Source organism: Saccopteryx leptura, chromosome 1 (assembly GCF_036850995.1).
Source record: "Saccopteryx leptura isolate mSacLep1 chromosome 1, mSacLep1_pri_phased_curated, whole genome shotgun sequence".
Lineage (NCBI taxonomy): Eukaryota > Metazoa > Chordata > Mammalia > Chiroptera > Emballonuridae > Saccopteryx > Saccopteryx leptura.
The window spans coordinates 267,880,420-267,894,422 of NC_089503.1; positions in this window are offsets into that span (position 1 = coordinate 267,880,420).

Consider the following 14,003-nt stretch of genomic DNA (forward strand, 5'->3'; position numbering starts at 1 on the left):
TAATGTTAATCTCAGGAGCCGAGAGAGAGCAAGCTTCTGGTCTGCCCCACTTTGTAGTGTAGAAACCAAAACCTTTAATCCAATATACAGACAAGGAAGTCTCTGATACAAAGTCACTTATCTGAGGCATAATGGGATTCCTCATGAGAGTGCACCACCCCACATCAAAAAGGGTGGGAAAGGCTTAGTCCCAAAACCAAGCCCCAGGATACAAGGATCCTGCCTGCCCATAGCCCGCCCCCAACACACATTAATATAATCATGCCCATCCCAAGCAAGAAGGGCAACCAATACCATCACCTGGACGACGGGCTTCCACGTGGGCAGCGCCATCTTTAACAAAGTGAGCATAATATATTTTATCTGCCCAACAATCCACCCCTATGCTCACTTTACTACTCACAATTTATACCACTGGCCTCCCTGTGCAAGGAAATTAGGTACATTATACAAATTACAAATACATGAGAAATCATACAGTTTCAACAATTACAAAGGTACATTTCACCAGTCTCTTGAGCACTTTGCCAAAAGTGCAAAATGTCCTCAGCCTTCTTTCTAGCCATTTGAAAGTCTTCCCAGGGCGAGAGGAGTGCTTCCAGCAAAGCTGTCCCCCACCCCCATCAGGGTATTTCACATTGTCCAAAATCCGTAAGTCCATCCAGCAAAGAAGCCAGTGCCCACTCTGGTCATAGTCCAGGAATCAGTCCACGCACATGGAACCTCGGCCACCCCCCTCATCCCTGCCATCCTGGCAGGTATTACACTGTCCCAAAGAAGAGCATGTGGCAATGGCAGTCAGCATTTCTATCTCTGCTCCGGAGAGCATGATGGCATCCACCCCTATGTCCCAAAATCAGAGACCTACCAGGGGTGTAGTAAGAATTCCTTGCTGGTGTGCTTTCACCTTCTGGAGACTGCGGATCGCAATTCCAGCCTGATTTTCCTCGTCCTCCAAAGAGGAACTGAAAACATCAGCTCCTGCTGCTGGGCTCAAGTCCCGGGCTGCTGCCGTCTTCTGCTCCGCAGACCTTGCAGCTCCAGCTCTGGTCTCAGCCCCGGCCTCCCACCATGGCTGGCTCTCCACAACGCCAGGGCAATCTGGAACTCACAAACCTGTGATTCCTTCTCCAACATCTGCTCCATTTCCAGGCAAATCTCTCAAACCTGGTCAGCTTTCTCCTCCAGCGCTTCCTCCAGGTCCAGGGTCAGCATCTGTTTCTCCCACGTTTGCTCCAGCTCCTTCCACTGCTCGGTTTGCAGGTCCTGGGCAGCCTCTTCCACAGAGCCCTTGGTTTCCTCACGCATGGCTGTAGAAGTCAGCCAGCCTATGGCCCCCAAAAGGACAGCCATGGGGAACCATAACAGCAGCCAGTCCTCTACTCCATTGCTCAAAGGTGGTGGTGACTCGATACTGAATTCCGAATCCTGCCACAGACTACGGAAAATGTAAGACCAGTAGCCACGGCCACCATCAGAGCCGCCTGGCCCATGCAGGATCATATTTGATTTGGACAGTCAGTAATGAAACAACGGAGCCAAGAACTGAGGGGCCATTAGCTTTAATCCTAGTTTGCGCCCAGCAGGCAAGTAAAACACACACTGGGCTCTAAAACCCACTCATTCTGCACTCACAAACCCACTCATTCTGCACTCTAAAACCCACTCATTCTGCACTCACATGCAATAGATCCACTCTGCATCGATTGAATACGGACATTTACAGATTAGTCTTCCAATATCAAAGAGGAGGACATGTAGGAGGATACTTTTCGAGGGAGAATGGAACTTACAAAAGAAGGACTGTCCTCCCTAAAGGAGGACGATTGGTCATAATAAAAGAGGATGAGAGTAGAAGGGAGTTGGGTAAATGAAGGAACCATTGTAGAGTAGTTAAAAGTGCAGTAGCTAAATTACTATCCACATTTAAGGCAGTAAACTGCAGAGTGGACAGAAAGCAATGGGACCGCTGAGGTTGAAAACAAGTACTCTAATCTCTTCTGGAAGGCAAAGGAAAAGTAGGAGGACTTTTAACCAAGATGATGTGGGAATGGGTAATGACTTCTGAAGACCACAGAGAGCTGACCTCTGAATTCAGATATTCCCAAGGAGGAAACCAAATAACTGAAATGGAAGCAGTAATCAATACCTGCTTGAGCCAATCTTCCTGAGTCTGCTCCACGTGTTCTAGGCCAGCAACTCCCAACCTTTTTCAGCTCATGGCACACGTAGACTAATTACCAAAATTCTGCACACCATAATAAAATATATTTTTTGCCAATCAGATAAAACAATAGGTATAATTTTGATTGAAATACAAAAAGAAAATAGTAATTACTTACCCTTTTTGCTCTAAGGTGACTTTTTAAAAAAATTGAATTTATTGGAGTAACTTGTTAACAAATGTTTCAAGTGCACAATTTTACAACACATTTTCTGTGCACTGTATTGAGTGTCTACCCCTTTCCTTTCCCCCCATCAAGTCTCCATTCGTCACTATTTCTCCCACTTTCACCTCCCTCCCACCCCTTACTCCCTGGCAATCACCATCCTGTTGTGCATGTCCATGAGTCTTTTTCTCCTTTTTTTCCTTGTTCTTTTGTGCTCAATCTCTCCACCCTCTCACCTAATACCCCCTCTCAACAGCTGTCAAGCTACTCTATCTATGAGTCTATTTTGCTTGTTAGTTTATTTTGTTCATTAGATTCCACATATAAGTGAAGTCATATGGTACTTGTCTTTCTCAGACCCCTATGTTCATTGCAGCATTATTTACAATAACCAAGATTTGGAAGCAGCCAAAGTGACCAGCAGCAGATGAGTGGATAAAAAAGCTGTGGTACATTTACACAGTGGAATACTGTTCAGCCTTAAAAAAAAGGAAATCTTACCTTTTGTGACAGCATGGATGGACTCGGAGAGCATTATACCAAAGTGACTTTTTAAACTATCAAGAGCCTATACTTGCATATAAAAATTTCTAGTACCAAGAATTGACCAATCAGATGCAACCTTATTAAGCAATGTGACCAATAATATGCACCTCTATTTTATGACCTATATATTTATGGTTCAAGACAGAGCATTTACACCAGAGGACTATTGTTGTGTTGGCTATTGTTCTTTTTTTTTTTTATTTATTTTACAATGTAAGAAAAAAGAGGTCAGTGCCCCTAACTAAATAGTCAGGTATTGCATATTTAAAAATTCTTGGCCCTGGCCAGTTGGCTCAGTGGATAGAACACTGGCCTGACCTTGAAGATGTCCTGGGTTCAATTCCCAGTCAGGGCACAAATAAGAAGCATCCATCTGCTTTTCTTCTCCTCTCTTGCTCCCCCATCTCTCTATCCCTCTTGCAGCCAGTGGCTCGGTTGGTCTGAGAGTCGGCCCTGAGCACTAAGGATAGCTTGGTTGGTCAGAGCATTGCCACCAGATGGGGGTTGCCAGGCGGATCCTGGTCCGGGCACATATGGGAATCTGTCTTTCTATCTCTCCTCCCCCCCCCCCCCCAAAAAAAAATTCTTTCAGCACACCGGTGGAAATTGCTGTTCTAGGTAAAAGCAGGGAAAGGTCTCTCTACCTCTCCCTTCTGCTCTTAATTTTGGAGTAGTGACCTGTGAGGCAGTATGAAAGAGTGAGGTACATATTCTGATGGTCTAGTGTGGTGTCTAAGAACAGAAGTGCATTATAGACAAGAACTGTAAGTCTTCTGTAGTATTTCTAGAAAGATCTATGTCAGTGCCTTCTTTACCTTTAAATTGGTGCAGCTTAGGCCTACCTAGTCAGCAGCTATGAATTTTAAGAGATCTGCATTAGTCAAGATTCGCCAGGGAAGCAGAACAAATAAAATAAGACATATACATGTATGTATATGTACACATACGTGCAGTAGACACCCTTACTCATGGCTGCACTTTCTGTGGTTTCAGAACACAAAACATTTGCTGCAAAAATATTAAGTGGGAAATTCCAGAAGTGAACAGTTCATAAGTTTTCATCTGAGAACCATTTGGAGTAACTGGATGAAATCTCATGCCATCCTGCTCCATTCTGCCCTGGACGTGACTCATGCCTTTGCCCAGTTTATCCACACTGTATATGCTCCTGGCTTGTTAGTTGCTTACTGACCGTCTCGGTTATCACATTGACTGTCACGGTATCACAGTGCTTGTGTTCAAGTCACTCTTACTTAATAACGGCCCCAGACCACAAGGGCTGTGATGCTGGCAATGTGGACATGCCACACAGCAACCCTAGTGCTTCCTTTAAAGGGGAAAAGTGAGTATAGTACAGTGAGACAGAGAGACAAACCATATTTGCATAACTTTTATTATAGTATGTTGTTATAATTGTTCCATTTTATATTTGTTATTGTTGTTAATCCCTTACTGTGCCTAATTTATAAATTAAACTCTGTCATGGGTATCTATGTAAAAGAAAAAACGTTGTATACATAGAGTTGGATACTATGTGTGGTTTTAGCCATCCACTGGATGTCTTGGAACATATCCCTCACAGATAAAGGGGGACTACTGTATACATGTACATGCCTATATATACATGTATTAATATACATCTATCTATCTATTCATCTATGTAATTGGCTCATGCAGTCATGGAGGCGGACAAGTCTGAAGATCTGCAGGGTGAGTCAGCAGAATGGAGACCCAAGATGGCTGATGTATAATTCTAGTCCAAGTCCAAAGACCTGAGAACCAAAAGAGATGATGGTGTCAATCCAGTCCAACAGGCCAACAGCCTGACAGGGTCCAGACCCAGGAAACACTGACACTTCAGCTGCAGTCTGAAGGCAGGTGAAAACTGATGTCCCAGTGTGAAAACAGGCAGGAGGGATTCTCTCTTACTCATGAGGGTCAGACTTTTATTCTATTCAGGCCTTTGATTTATTGGATGAGGCCCACCCACATTAGGGAAGGAAATCTACTTTACTCAATCTATTGATGTAAATGTTAATTTCATCCAAAAGCCCCTGTACAGAAACACCTAGAATAACGTTTGGGACTGCGGCTCAGTCAAGTGGACATACAAAATTAACAATCATAGAACTGATTACACATGCCTGTCTCTGATTATACATGCCAATTTTAATGTCTTTTATCTTCAGTGGTTGGGGGAGTTGGGAACCAGAGTGAATCTGCACTCCAGTCACTTTTATGTCTAATAGGACTACTTTTGGACATTGGACTAGGGTCTCAGAGACAATCATCTGCGCTATTTATAAGGAAAAACAGCTCTTTGAGAACTGAATCACAAAAACCTACCTCCCACCTAAAACCTGTATTGGTGGGTCCTGGCTGATAGAGGGCTTCTGGGAGGGGGAGAAGCTGCTAAGAAGGCAACTTCCCATGTGGATCACATTACTCACATAGATCTGTGCTCCATAACCTTGACTGAACACTGGAAACCCTGGGAGGCTTTAGAAAATATGGCTGCCAGTATCCCACCCAGATATTCTGAATTAATAAGTCTGAACATGGTCTGGGCATCGGGATTTAAAATAAACGATGTAAGTATATTAAAAAAAGTATTTTTTTTTGGCTATACAGATCTATTAGTTTTAACACATGCATAGACTTTTTGTGTGTGTGTGACAGAGACAAAGAGAGAGGGACAGAGAGAGGAACAGATAGGGATGGACAGACAGGAAGAAAGAGAGATGAGAAGCATCAATTCTTTGTTTCGGCACCTTAGTTGTTCATTGATTGTTTTCTCATATGTGCCTTGACCAGGGGGCTACAGCAAAGCGAGTGACCGTTGTTCAAGCCAGAGACCTTGGGCTTAAGCTGGTGAGCCTTGCTCAAACCAGATGAGCCTGTGCTCTCAAGCCAGCAACCTCAGGGTTTTGAACCTGGGTCCTCTGCATCCTAGTGTGATGCTCTATCCACTGTGCCACCACCTGGTCAGGCCATGCATAGACTCTTACAACACCCACTACAATCAGGATACAGAACAATTATAACACTCCCCACATTTTTGTGGTTCATCCTTTGAGGTTCCTCCATTTCATTCTCAACCTGACATCCGGCAATCACCTATGGGTTCTCTGTCCCTCCAGTCCCCCTGCCCCCTTTTAATAATGTCCTGTAAGTGGAGCTGCATACCACATATATGTCACCTGTGGAGCACTGGGATTTTAAAGAGCTTTCTAGGTGATTCTAGTGTGCTGTCAAGGTTGGGAGCCACTACCTCAGTCTTTGTAACTTGCATCTTTATTATGTATAAGGGTGCTTCCTTCTTAACAGACTGAGCAGGAGCATCAGACAGAGACCCAAGAACTTTCCAACGGGAGATTCAGAAAGGTTACCCAACATGGAAAGAGGATAAATAATTTTTTTTTTGTATTTTTCAGAAGTGAGAAGTGGGGGTGGCAGACAGGCAGACTCCCGCATGCGCCTGACCGGGATCCACCTGGCATGCCCACCAGGGCGATGCTCGGCCCATCTGGGGCATTGCTCTATTGCAGCCAGAGCCATTCTAGCACCTGAAGTGGAGGCCATGGAGCCATCCTCAGCGTCCGGGCCAACTTTGCTCCAATGGAGCCTTGGCTGCGGGAGGGGAAGAGAGAGACAGAGAGGAAGGAGAGGGGGAGGGGTGGAGAAGCAGATGGGCACTTCTCCGTGTGCCCTGGCTGGGAATTGAACCTGGGACTTCCACATGTCAGGCCGATGCTCTACCACTGAAGCAACTGGCCAGGGCGAGGATAAATCATTTTTAAGGAAAACAGGTGATACTGATTATCAAAAAGCTAGTCCAATATATATATATCCTAAAATGGATTGTTCTAAAGCATAAAAATAGGAAACAAGACTTTCTTGGCAAAGAGCAGCATTGGATGACATGTGAGCGCTCTGCCTCCTCTAATGGCCATGCTGAAGGGTTCGCACGTAAGAGAGGAAATAGGACACCATTTATTCAGTCCAAATGAGTCAATTATGAGTGCTGCCAGATGTCCATAGGCAAAAACAGAATTTCAAGCAAACAATGAAGCCTGTCTCTTTTTGTGGCACTTCTTTGTAAGATGTCACTGAGCAAGGTCGATTATAACAGCAAGATTCTAATTAAGGCACTGTCCACCACAGAGCCAGTTCACCAGGGGGGAAATCTCAGATGCAGTGAAGGATAAAATTGCGGCTCTTCACTATATTCCTCTGTGCTCAGGCCTGTGGAGGAGTCCCCTTGACAGAACGACAACTTCTATCTTCCTCTTTATGAGCTGGTTGTGAAGGCAGGATTGCCTGCCTTCCTGGGACCATGTTCCCTCCCCTCCAGATCCTCAGTTGGCTTTGCCCTCTTGGTGTCTCACCCTGTCTTCAGGCAGCTAGGAAGATCACTGAAGTTCAGACCCAAGTGGAGTGTAATTTTGAAGGAGCCACTGGAGGCCATCAGGGTCTTCAGAGACATATGCAAATACATTTAGGGCAAGATTTATAATTGAGTGTTCCCTAATGGAAGTAGAAGACTCACTGGGTAATGTGAGGCGGCCAGGAATAAGAAAATTAAGCTTCATAATTTAATTTAACTGCCTCTTTTGGTTTTGTGAAATGCATAGGGGGAGTCAGTGATATTATAGGTTTGGGCTCACCTAAAAATAGACTGCGGAACTCAGACTGTGGAAGGCATTCTCCTGGCAACAGGACTATGACTAAGTTGTAGTACTATTTTATTGAAAATGTAGGATTACTGACTGTGGTTTTGCCAGGTTTCAAGGTTGAGACCTTATTCTCTCTACAAAGGTCCTCCTGACTTCCTATACCGAGACTCCACAGATGAGGTCAAAGGACTATTAGTGTATTTCTGCTGCTCCATTAGGAAATAAATTTTTTTTTTCTGTGTGTGAGTCTCTTATCAAGCTGAAATTCAGGCTGGATGACTTTTAATTCATTTACTTTTCAATCATCATAATGGGCAAGTGCTGGGCAAGGAATCAAATTAAAATGGTTGCATCAATTGCATTATTTTGACAAGAGCCGATCACATGCTCTGTGTGTGTGTGTGTGTGTGTGTGTGGGTGGGTGTGTGTGTCAGGAATCTTCCCAGCTGCTTAGCCATGCACGTTATCAGTGGTGGCTTGGGCAGATACAGATTCAGATCAGCAGGTTGGATCGTTGGTACTCTCCTGTTCTCTGAAATCTGTCCTCACATGTATCAAGAAGCAAGTAATGGTCAGCTCCATATGTCTGTGGTTGATCATGGTAAAGGGCTGAAACCAAAAGCCAGAGCCAAAAGAAATGGATCTGATGTTCTAAAACAGAATTTGGAGTTTCTGAGGACAGACACTTTTGGTGTTTCATGTAGAACTCTCCCATTGGGTGGCAAGATATTAGCATACCCACTCATGGAATGCCAGCAGAAGCCCCACCCTAACAAGCCAAACAAACAACCACCCAACCAACCATCCAACTAACCAACCAATCAGACAAATCCCTCTCCCACACATTTCCAAAATGCTGGATTGAGAAGTACAGTACTGAATAGTGGAGAGAATTCCTGGGAAGGAAGACATATAGGGAATGACTAGTACTCAAAAGCTTTTGTACCAGCCCTGGCCGGTTGGCTCAGTGGTAGAGCATCGGCCTGGCGTGCGGGGGACCCGGGTTTGATTCCCGGCCAGGGCACATAGGAGAAGCGCCCATTTGCCTCTCTACCTCCCTCCCCTCCTTCCTCTCTGTCTCTCTCTTCCCCTCCCGCAGCCAAAGCTCCATTGGAGCAAAGATGGCCCGGGCGCTGGGGATGGCTCCTTGGCCTCTGCCCCAGGCGCTAGAGTGGCTCTGGTCGTGGCAGAGCGACGCCCTGGAGGGGCAGAGCATCCCCCCTGGTGGGCATGCCGGGTGGATCCCGGTCGGGCGCATGCGGGAGTCTGCCTGTCTCTCCCCGTTTCCAGCTTCAGAAAAAAAAAAAAAAAAGCTTTTGTACCATATCTTCTTTTAAAAGGATTAAACATTTTTATTTATTATAAAAATATGTTCATTACAAAAATTTAAGCAGTACAAGAGTGCATCTCATATCTGTTGAGAGAGAAAGAGCTCTATTAGGAAGAATTGCCTCTTGTGATTTGGAGGCTGATAAATCCCACAATCTGCCATCGACAAGCTGGAGGCTTGGGAGAGCTGGTGATAGGCTTCAGCCTGAGTCTGAAGGCCTAAGAACCAAGGAAGCTGATGGCATAAGTTCCAGTCTGAGCACAGGAGAAGACAGGTGTTCCAGCTCTGTCAGGCAAAGAGCACATTCGCCCTTCCTCCACATCTTTGTTCTATTCTGGCCCTCAGTGGATTGGGGAGGGCCATCTTGACGTGTCTACCAATTGAACTGCTAATTTCTTCCAGAAACATCCTACCAGACATACTCAGAAATAATATTTAGTCAAATATCTTGCTCTTGTTTCCTGTTGTGAGCTCAACTTCCCAGGCTCCACCCAGGGCTTCATAGGATCTCAGTATCTGAGGTGTATCTCTTTAGCTACGAAGACCTGTTCTAATTTCCCTCTCTGACTTACTAAAGTCCTTGGCCAAGGCTCTGTCCTGCATGTCCACCTGACTCCAGTTTCCCCGGACCCTTTAAGAAGAGATCCAGTCCAGCACACACGCACCCGAGTGTGGGCATCAGGAACACAGACTTAGGTATTAGACATGTCTGAGTCAGTCCCAGCTGCTCCCTTTAGCAAAGGGAAAAGTTTTGTTGTTTATTTGAAATTAAAATTTAACTGGGTTTCCTGTGCTGCAACCAGCGCGGGGAAGAGAAGACCTGAGTCGGGTAATGGAGGAGGAAGGAAAACACAGAGACATAGATCAAGTTTGGGCCAGGCGGGCCACCGTGCTCTGATGGAGACGCAATGACTCCAGGCCTGTTTTCAGGCTGGGCATCTCTCGGGGCTTCGAACCTGGGTCCTTTGTTATCCCAGTCCAACACTCTATCCAGTAGGTCACCACTGGCCCAGCTTTTGGCGTCAATGCCACGAACAGCATTCAAGTTGTTTCAGTGAACTTGCCTTGCCAGGTCACTCAAGGCTGAGCTCTGCTCTCAGCTGCAGGTAAGCTGGACGCACTCAGGTGCAGTGGCTCTCTACATCTCCTCCTTTTTTATTTTTTTAAATGCAGGTGTTTATTTATCACAGAGCTTCAGTGCACGAAGTAATCATCATCTAGTAAGCATATATTTGGGGGAGATAGGAAGTGGCAAATAGAGTACAGAAGCCTCTTGTGCAGATAATCATGTCATGGACTAGGCATCCTTAAGTCTGCATGAATGATATCTGCCAGATAATCATTTCAAGGAACCAGGCGTCCCTAAGGCCACGTGAATGATATTTGTTTACGGCAACATTCTACTCCCAGACCACTCTCCCATATTATTCCCTTTTTTTTGTTTCTTAAATGCAGGCAATGGTGTGCTACGCCTGCTTGGAAGAGCTGTCTTTGGATGACTTGACATCCAACTGAAAATGAGCAAAGCAAAATTATACAACGTATTATTAAAGCAATTAAATAGCAAGCAGTATGTTTAAGCATACTGAAAGGGTTAAAGCCTTATAAATTGTTAAGAAGTTGATTAGCTACTTGTGCCAGACTAACAATATCATCACAGCTATCTTGAATATTTTGAATATGTTTATGTAGCTTAGCTACATCAATACTAATATTATTATCATTCTAAATTCCTGGAAGATGCACTTTGATTTTCTTCCATTCCCATTGGGATTGATTGTAAGGAACAGAGGTAACACACACAGATCCACTGAAAGGCTGCATGACATAAGAATTGTTGGTGTACTTTAATGCTCTGAATTTGATCACCTAAATTCAGAATTGTAGCTTCTAATGCATTTAGCTTTGTCTCCAACTTTAAATTAATGTATTCTTGATTATGTAAAAGCCAAGGAAGTATTTTGAGCCAATTGATTGACATAGTGCGCATTTTGAATACAAACAACCACCCAACCAACCAACCAACCAACCATCCAACTAACCAACCAGTCAGACAAAGGAGCAGTAGCTCCTATTATAGTGGAAGCTAATAAGCCTACTAGCATTACTATGCCAAATATAATCATGCCAACACTCTTTTGGACCTGTGGATAAGTAATTGGTGTATCTCTTGTAAAGCTTGGTGCTCTGTATCATGATACCAGGGTCCAGAAATATTTGCTGGAAGCATCAAAAAAGATGGTTGTTTTAATACTAAAATGTCCTATCCTTTATTGTATCTAGTGATACAATTTGTCAGATTATAGTGAACACACTGGACTGTATAATATGGTCCAGTTGGAGTAATATTTACCAGACCAGCCAAAAGTACATATGGAGGTTGGACAGACACATGCTTGGAGGCCATAACAAAAGGGTGAAGTGACACAGAGGGAAAGGACAGAAGCTGAAGGATTTCGAGTAAAATTTACAAAATCTGTTGTGGTGGCTAAATGCCACAACTCCCTTTGGAGGCGGTTGGAAACAATTACAAGTATATTGCTCATAAAACCTCCAGGAGTCATATAATTGTGACAAGGATAAGAAACATCAAATCTTTGGGACCAATAACAAACTTGTTTGGCTGTTTCTGTAATATTAAAGCATTTTGGCAGAATATAAGCACATTCAGTCCAATGCGGGAACCCGTTTATTTCATGACTGGTGCCATTAGGGCAGTAAAGGAGAGGAGGATGCCTTGCGGCAAGAGTTAGATTCCATTCTGAAGACACAAAACCTACTTTAGTAACTTGCTGGAGCTACTTATCTATATCCCAGGGACCAGTGATACTTGCAATACATGTAACCCCATAAGAAGTTTTGCTCTCTGGAGTCATCAAAAGGCACCCTACCTTAGGGGTGAGGTAAAACAAATAGGTCCCGTTTTGGAATAACCCTGAAATGCATAATTATTATAAAAATCAGGGGTAATATGGCTGTCTGTTTGTCCTCCTATTATTGCAGAATGGTTTGTGAAAACCGGGACAGATTCATCTTCCCAAGCAACTGTCTGAATCATTGGGGGAGTCAGGGAGATAAGTCCAGTAGGTCTCCCCATATGTCTTACTCACCTGGTCTGACAACGGGGCAAGCATGGCTACAAACATGTTAATGGGGGGTATGGAGCTTCCCCGTTCTTCAGTCAGGCACTGAGCTCACCCTGTTAGTCTCTTCACTTGCCCCCCGGTTGGCCCCAGAGCTTTCACCCTTCTGGTGTATGGTGTGCGGTGTTGCCCATGACTCTTTTGATTGGTGGGTGTTTCCCTCTCAGCCTTAGGCATGGCTATCAAGGGAGTGAGTTTCAATTTCTTGAACTGTGGTTCGAGGTTTTGTACTGGATCGGTGGTTATGGCGAAAAGCTCTTTCTGGGACCCAAATAGGACACTCTGCGCCTTTGGGAAAAACACAAACATAGCCTCGCCCCCAAATCAGGGCGGGGTCTGGACCCTTCTACTCTCCTGTCTGCGAATCTTTCCAGTGAACAATCCTTTTTTCTTTTGTGGGGCCGATGAAGCATGTCTCTCAGCAGGAGTATGACCCTCAGAGTCTGAATTTAAAAAATTGAGGGTAAAAAGAGCATGATTCAATTGTGCCTGTGGGGAGCAATAATATCCATCTCCCCCTTTTTGTTTTTGTAGTTGTAACTTTAGGGTTTTGTTAGCACATTCAATAATAGCTTGTTCCTGGGGGTTATAGGGGATCCCTGTTTTACGGAGAATTTGATAATGTTGACAAAAGTCAGTAAAAGCAGAACTAGTATAAGCGGAGGCATTGTCAGTTTTTAATTCAACAGGCTTTCCAAGAGCTGAGAAAGCCGCTAAGCAATGAGCTATAACATGTTGAACACTCCCCCGTCTGAGCTGTGGCAAACAGAAATCTAGAGAACGTATCTACACAAACCTACCCATCCTAGTTTACCGAGTGCAGGAATATGGGTCACACCCATCTGCCACAGGTGATCAGCACGAAGTCCTCTGGGGTTAATTCAGTAGAAGGCACTGGAGAGTGGGTATGACAACTGAGACATTGTTTTATAATCAATCAAGCTTGAGTAAGACTGAATTCTCTTCGAAGGCTGTTAGCATTCTGATGATGTTGCTGATGGGCTGTCTGAGCCATCTCATAAGGGCTTATAGCCTGTCTATGGGCTACAAGTTGATCAAGTTTTGAATTGCCTTCAGACAGAGGTCCTGGAGACCAGAATGAGACCTTATGTGTCCAATAAAACGTAGATACTGGCAGGCTCGTATAACCTTCTGAAGCTTTGTAAACAGATGGAAAAGTTCCTCTGAATTAGTGTGGCCAATGGTTGCAGTTTCAATAACTTGGGCTACTCCTACTGTATCCTCACTATCACTGTATACATTAAGGGGCTGAGCAGAAAATTGGGCCAACACTAAAAGCAAAGCATGTTACTCCACTCTTCATATTGATTGATAAGAAGTTTGTTTAACTTTTTTATTTGTGCAGTAAAATCCTGCTTTTCCTGAATTGGAGCCATCAGTAAATACTGTTAGGGCACCAGTAATAGGCTGTGATAGTATGATTTTTGGGAACATAAAAGTAATAGTTAGGGCCCTGGCCGGTTGGCTCAGCGGTAGAGCGTCGGCCTAGCGTGCGGAGGACCCAGGTTCGATTCCCAGCCAGGGCACATAGGAGAAGCACCCATTTGCTTCTCCACCCCTCCACCGCGCCTTCCTCTCTGTCTCTCTCTTCCCCTCCCTCAGCCAAGGCTCCATTGGAGCAAAGATGGCCCGGGCGCTGGGGATGGCTCTGTGGCCTCTGCCCTAGGCGCTAGAGTGGCTCTGGTCACAACATGGCGACGCCCAGGATGGTCGCAACATGGCGATGCCCAGGATGGGCAGAGCATCGCCCCATGGTGGGCGTGCCGGGTGGATCCCGGTCGGTCGCATGTGGGAGTCTGTCTGTCTCTCCCTGTTTCCAGCTTCAGAAAAATGCAAAAAGAAAAAAAAAAAAAAAAAAAGTAATAGTTAGGAAAGTGACCAACTTTTTTACAATGAA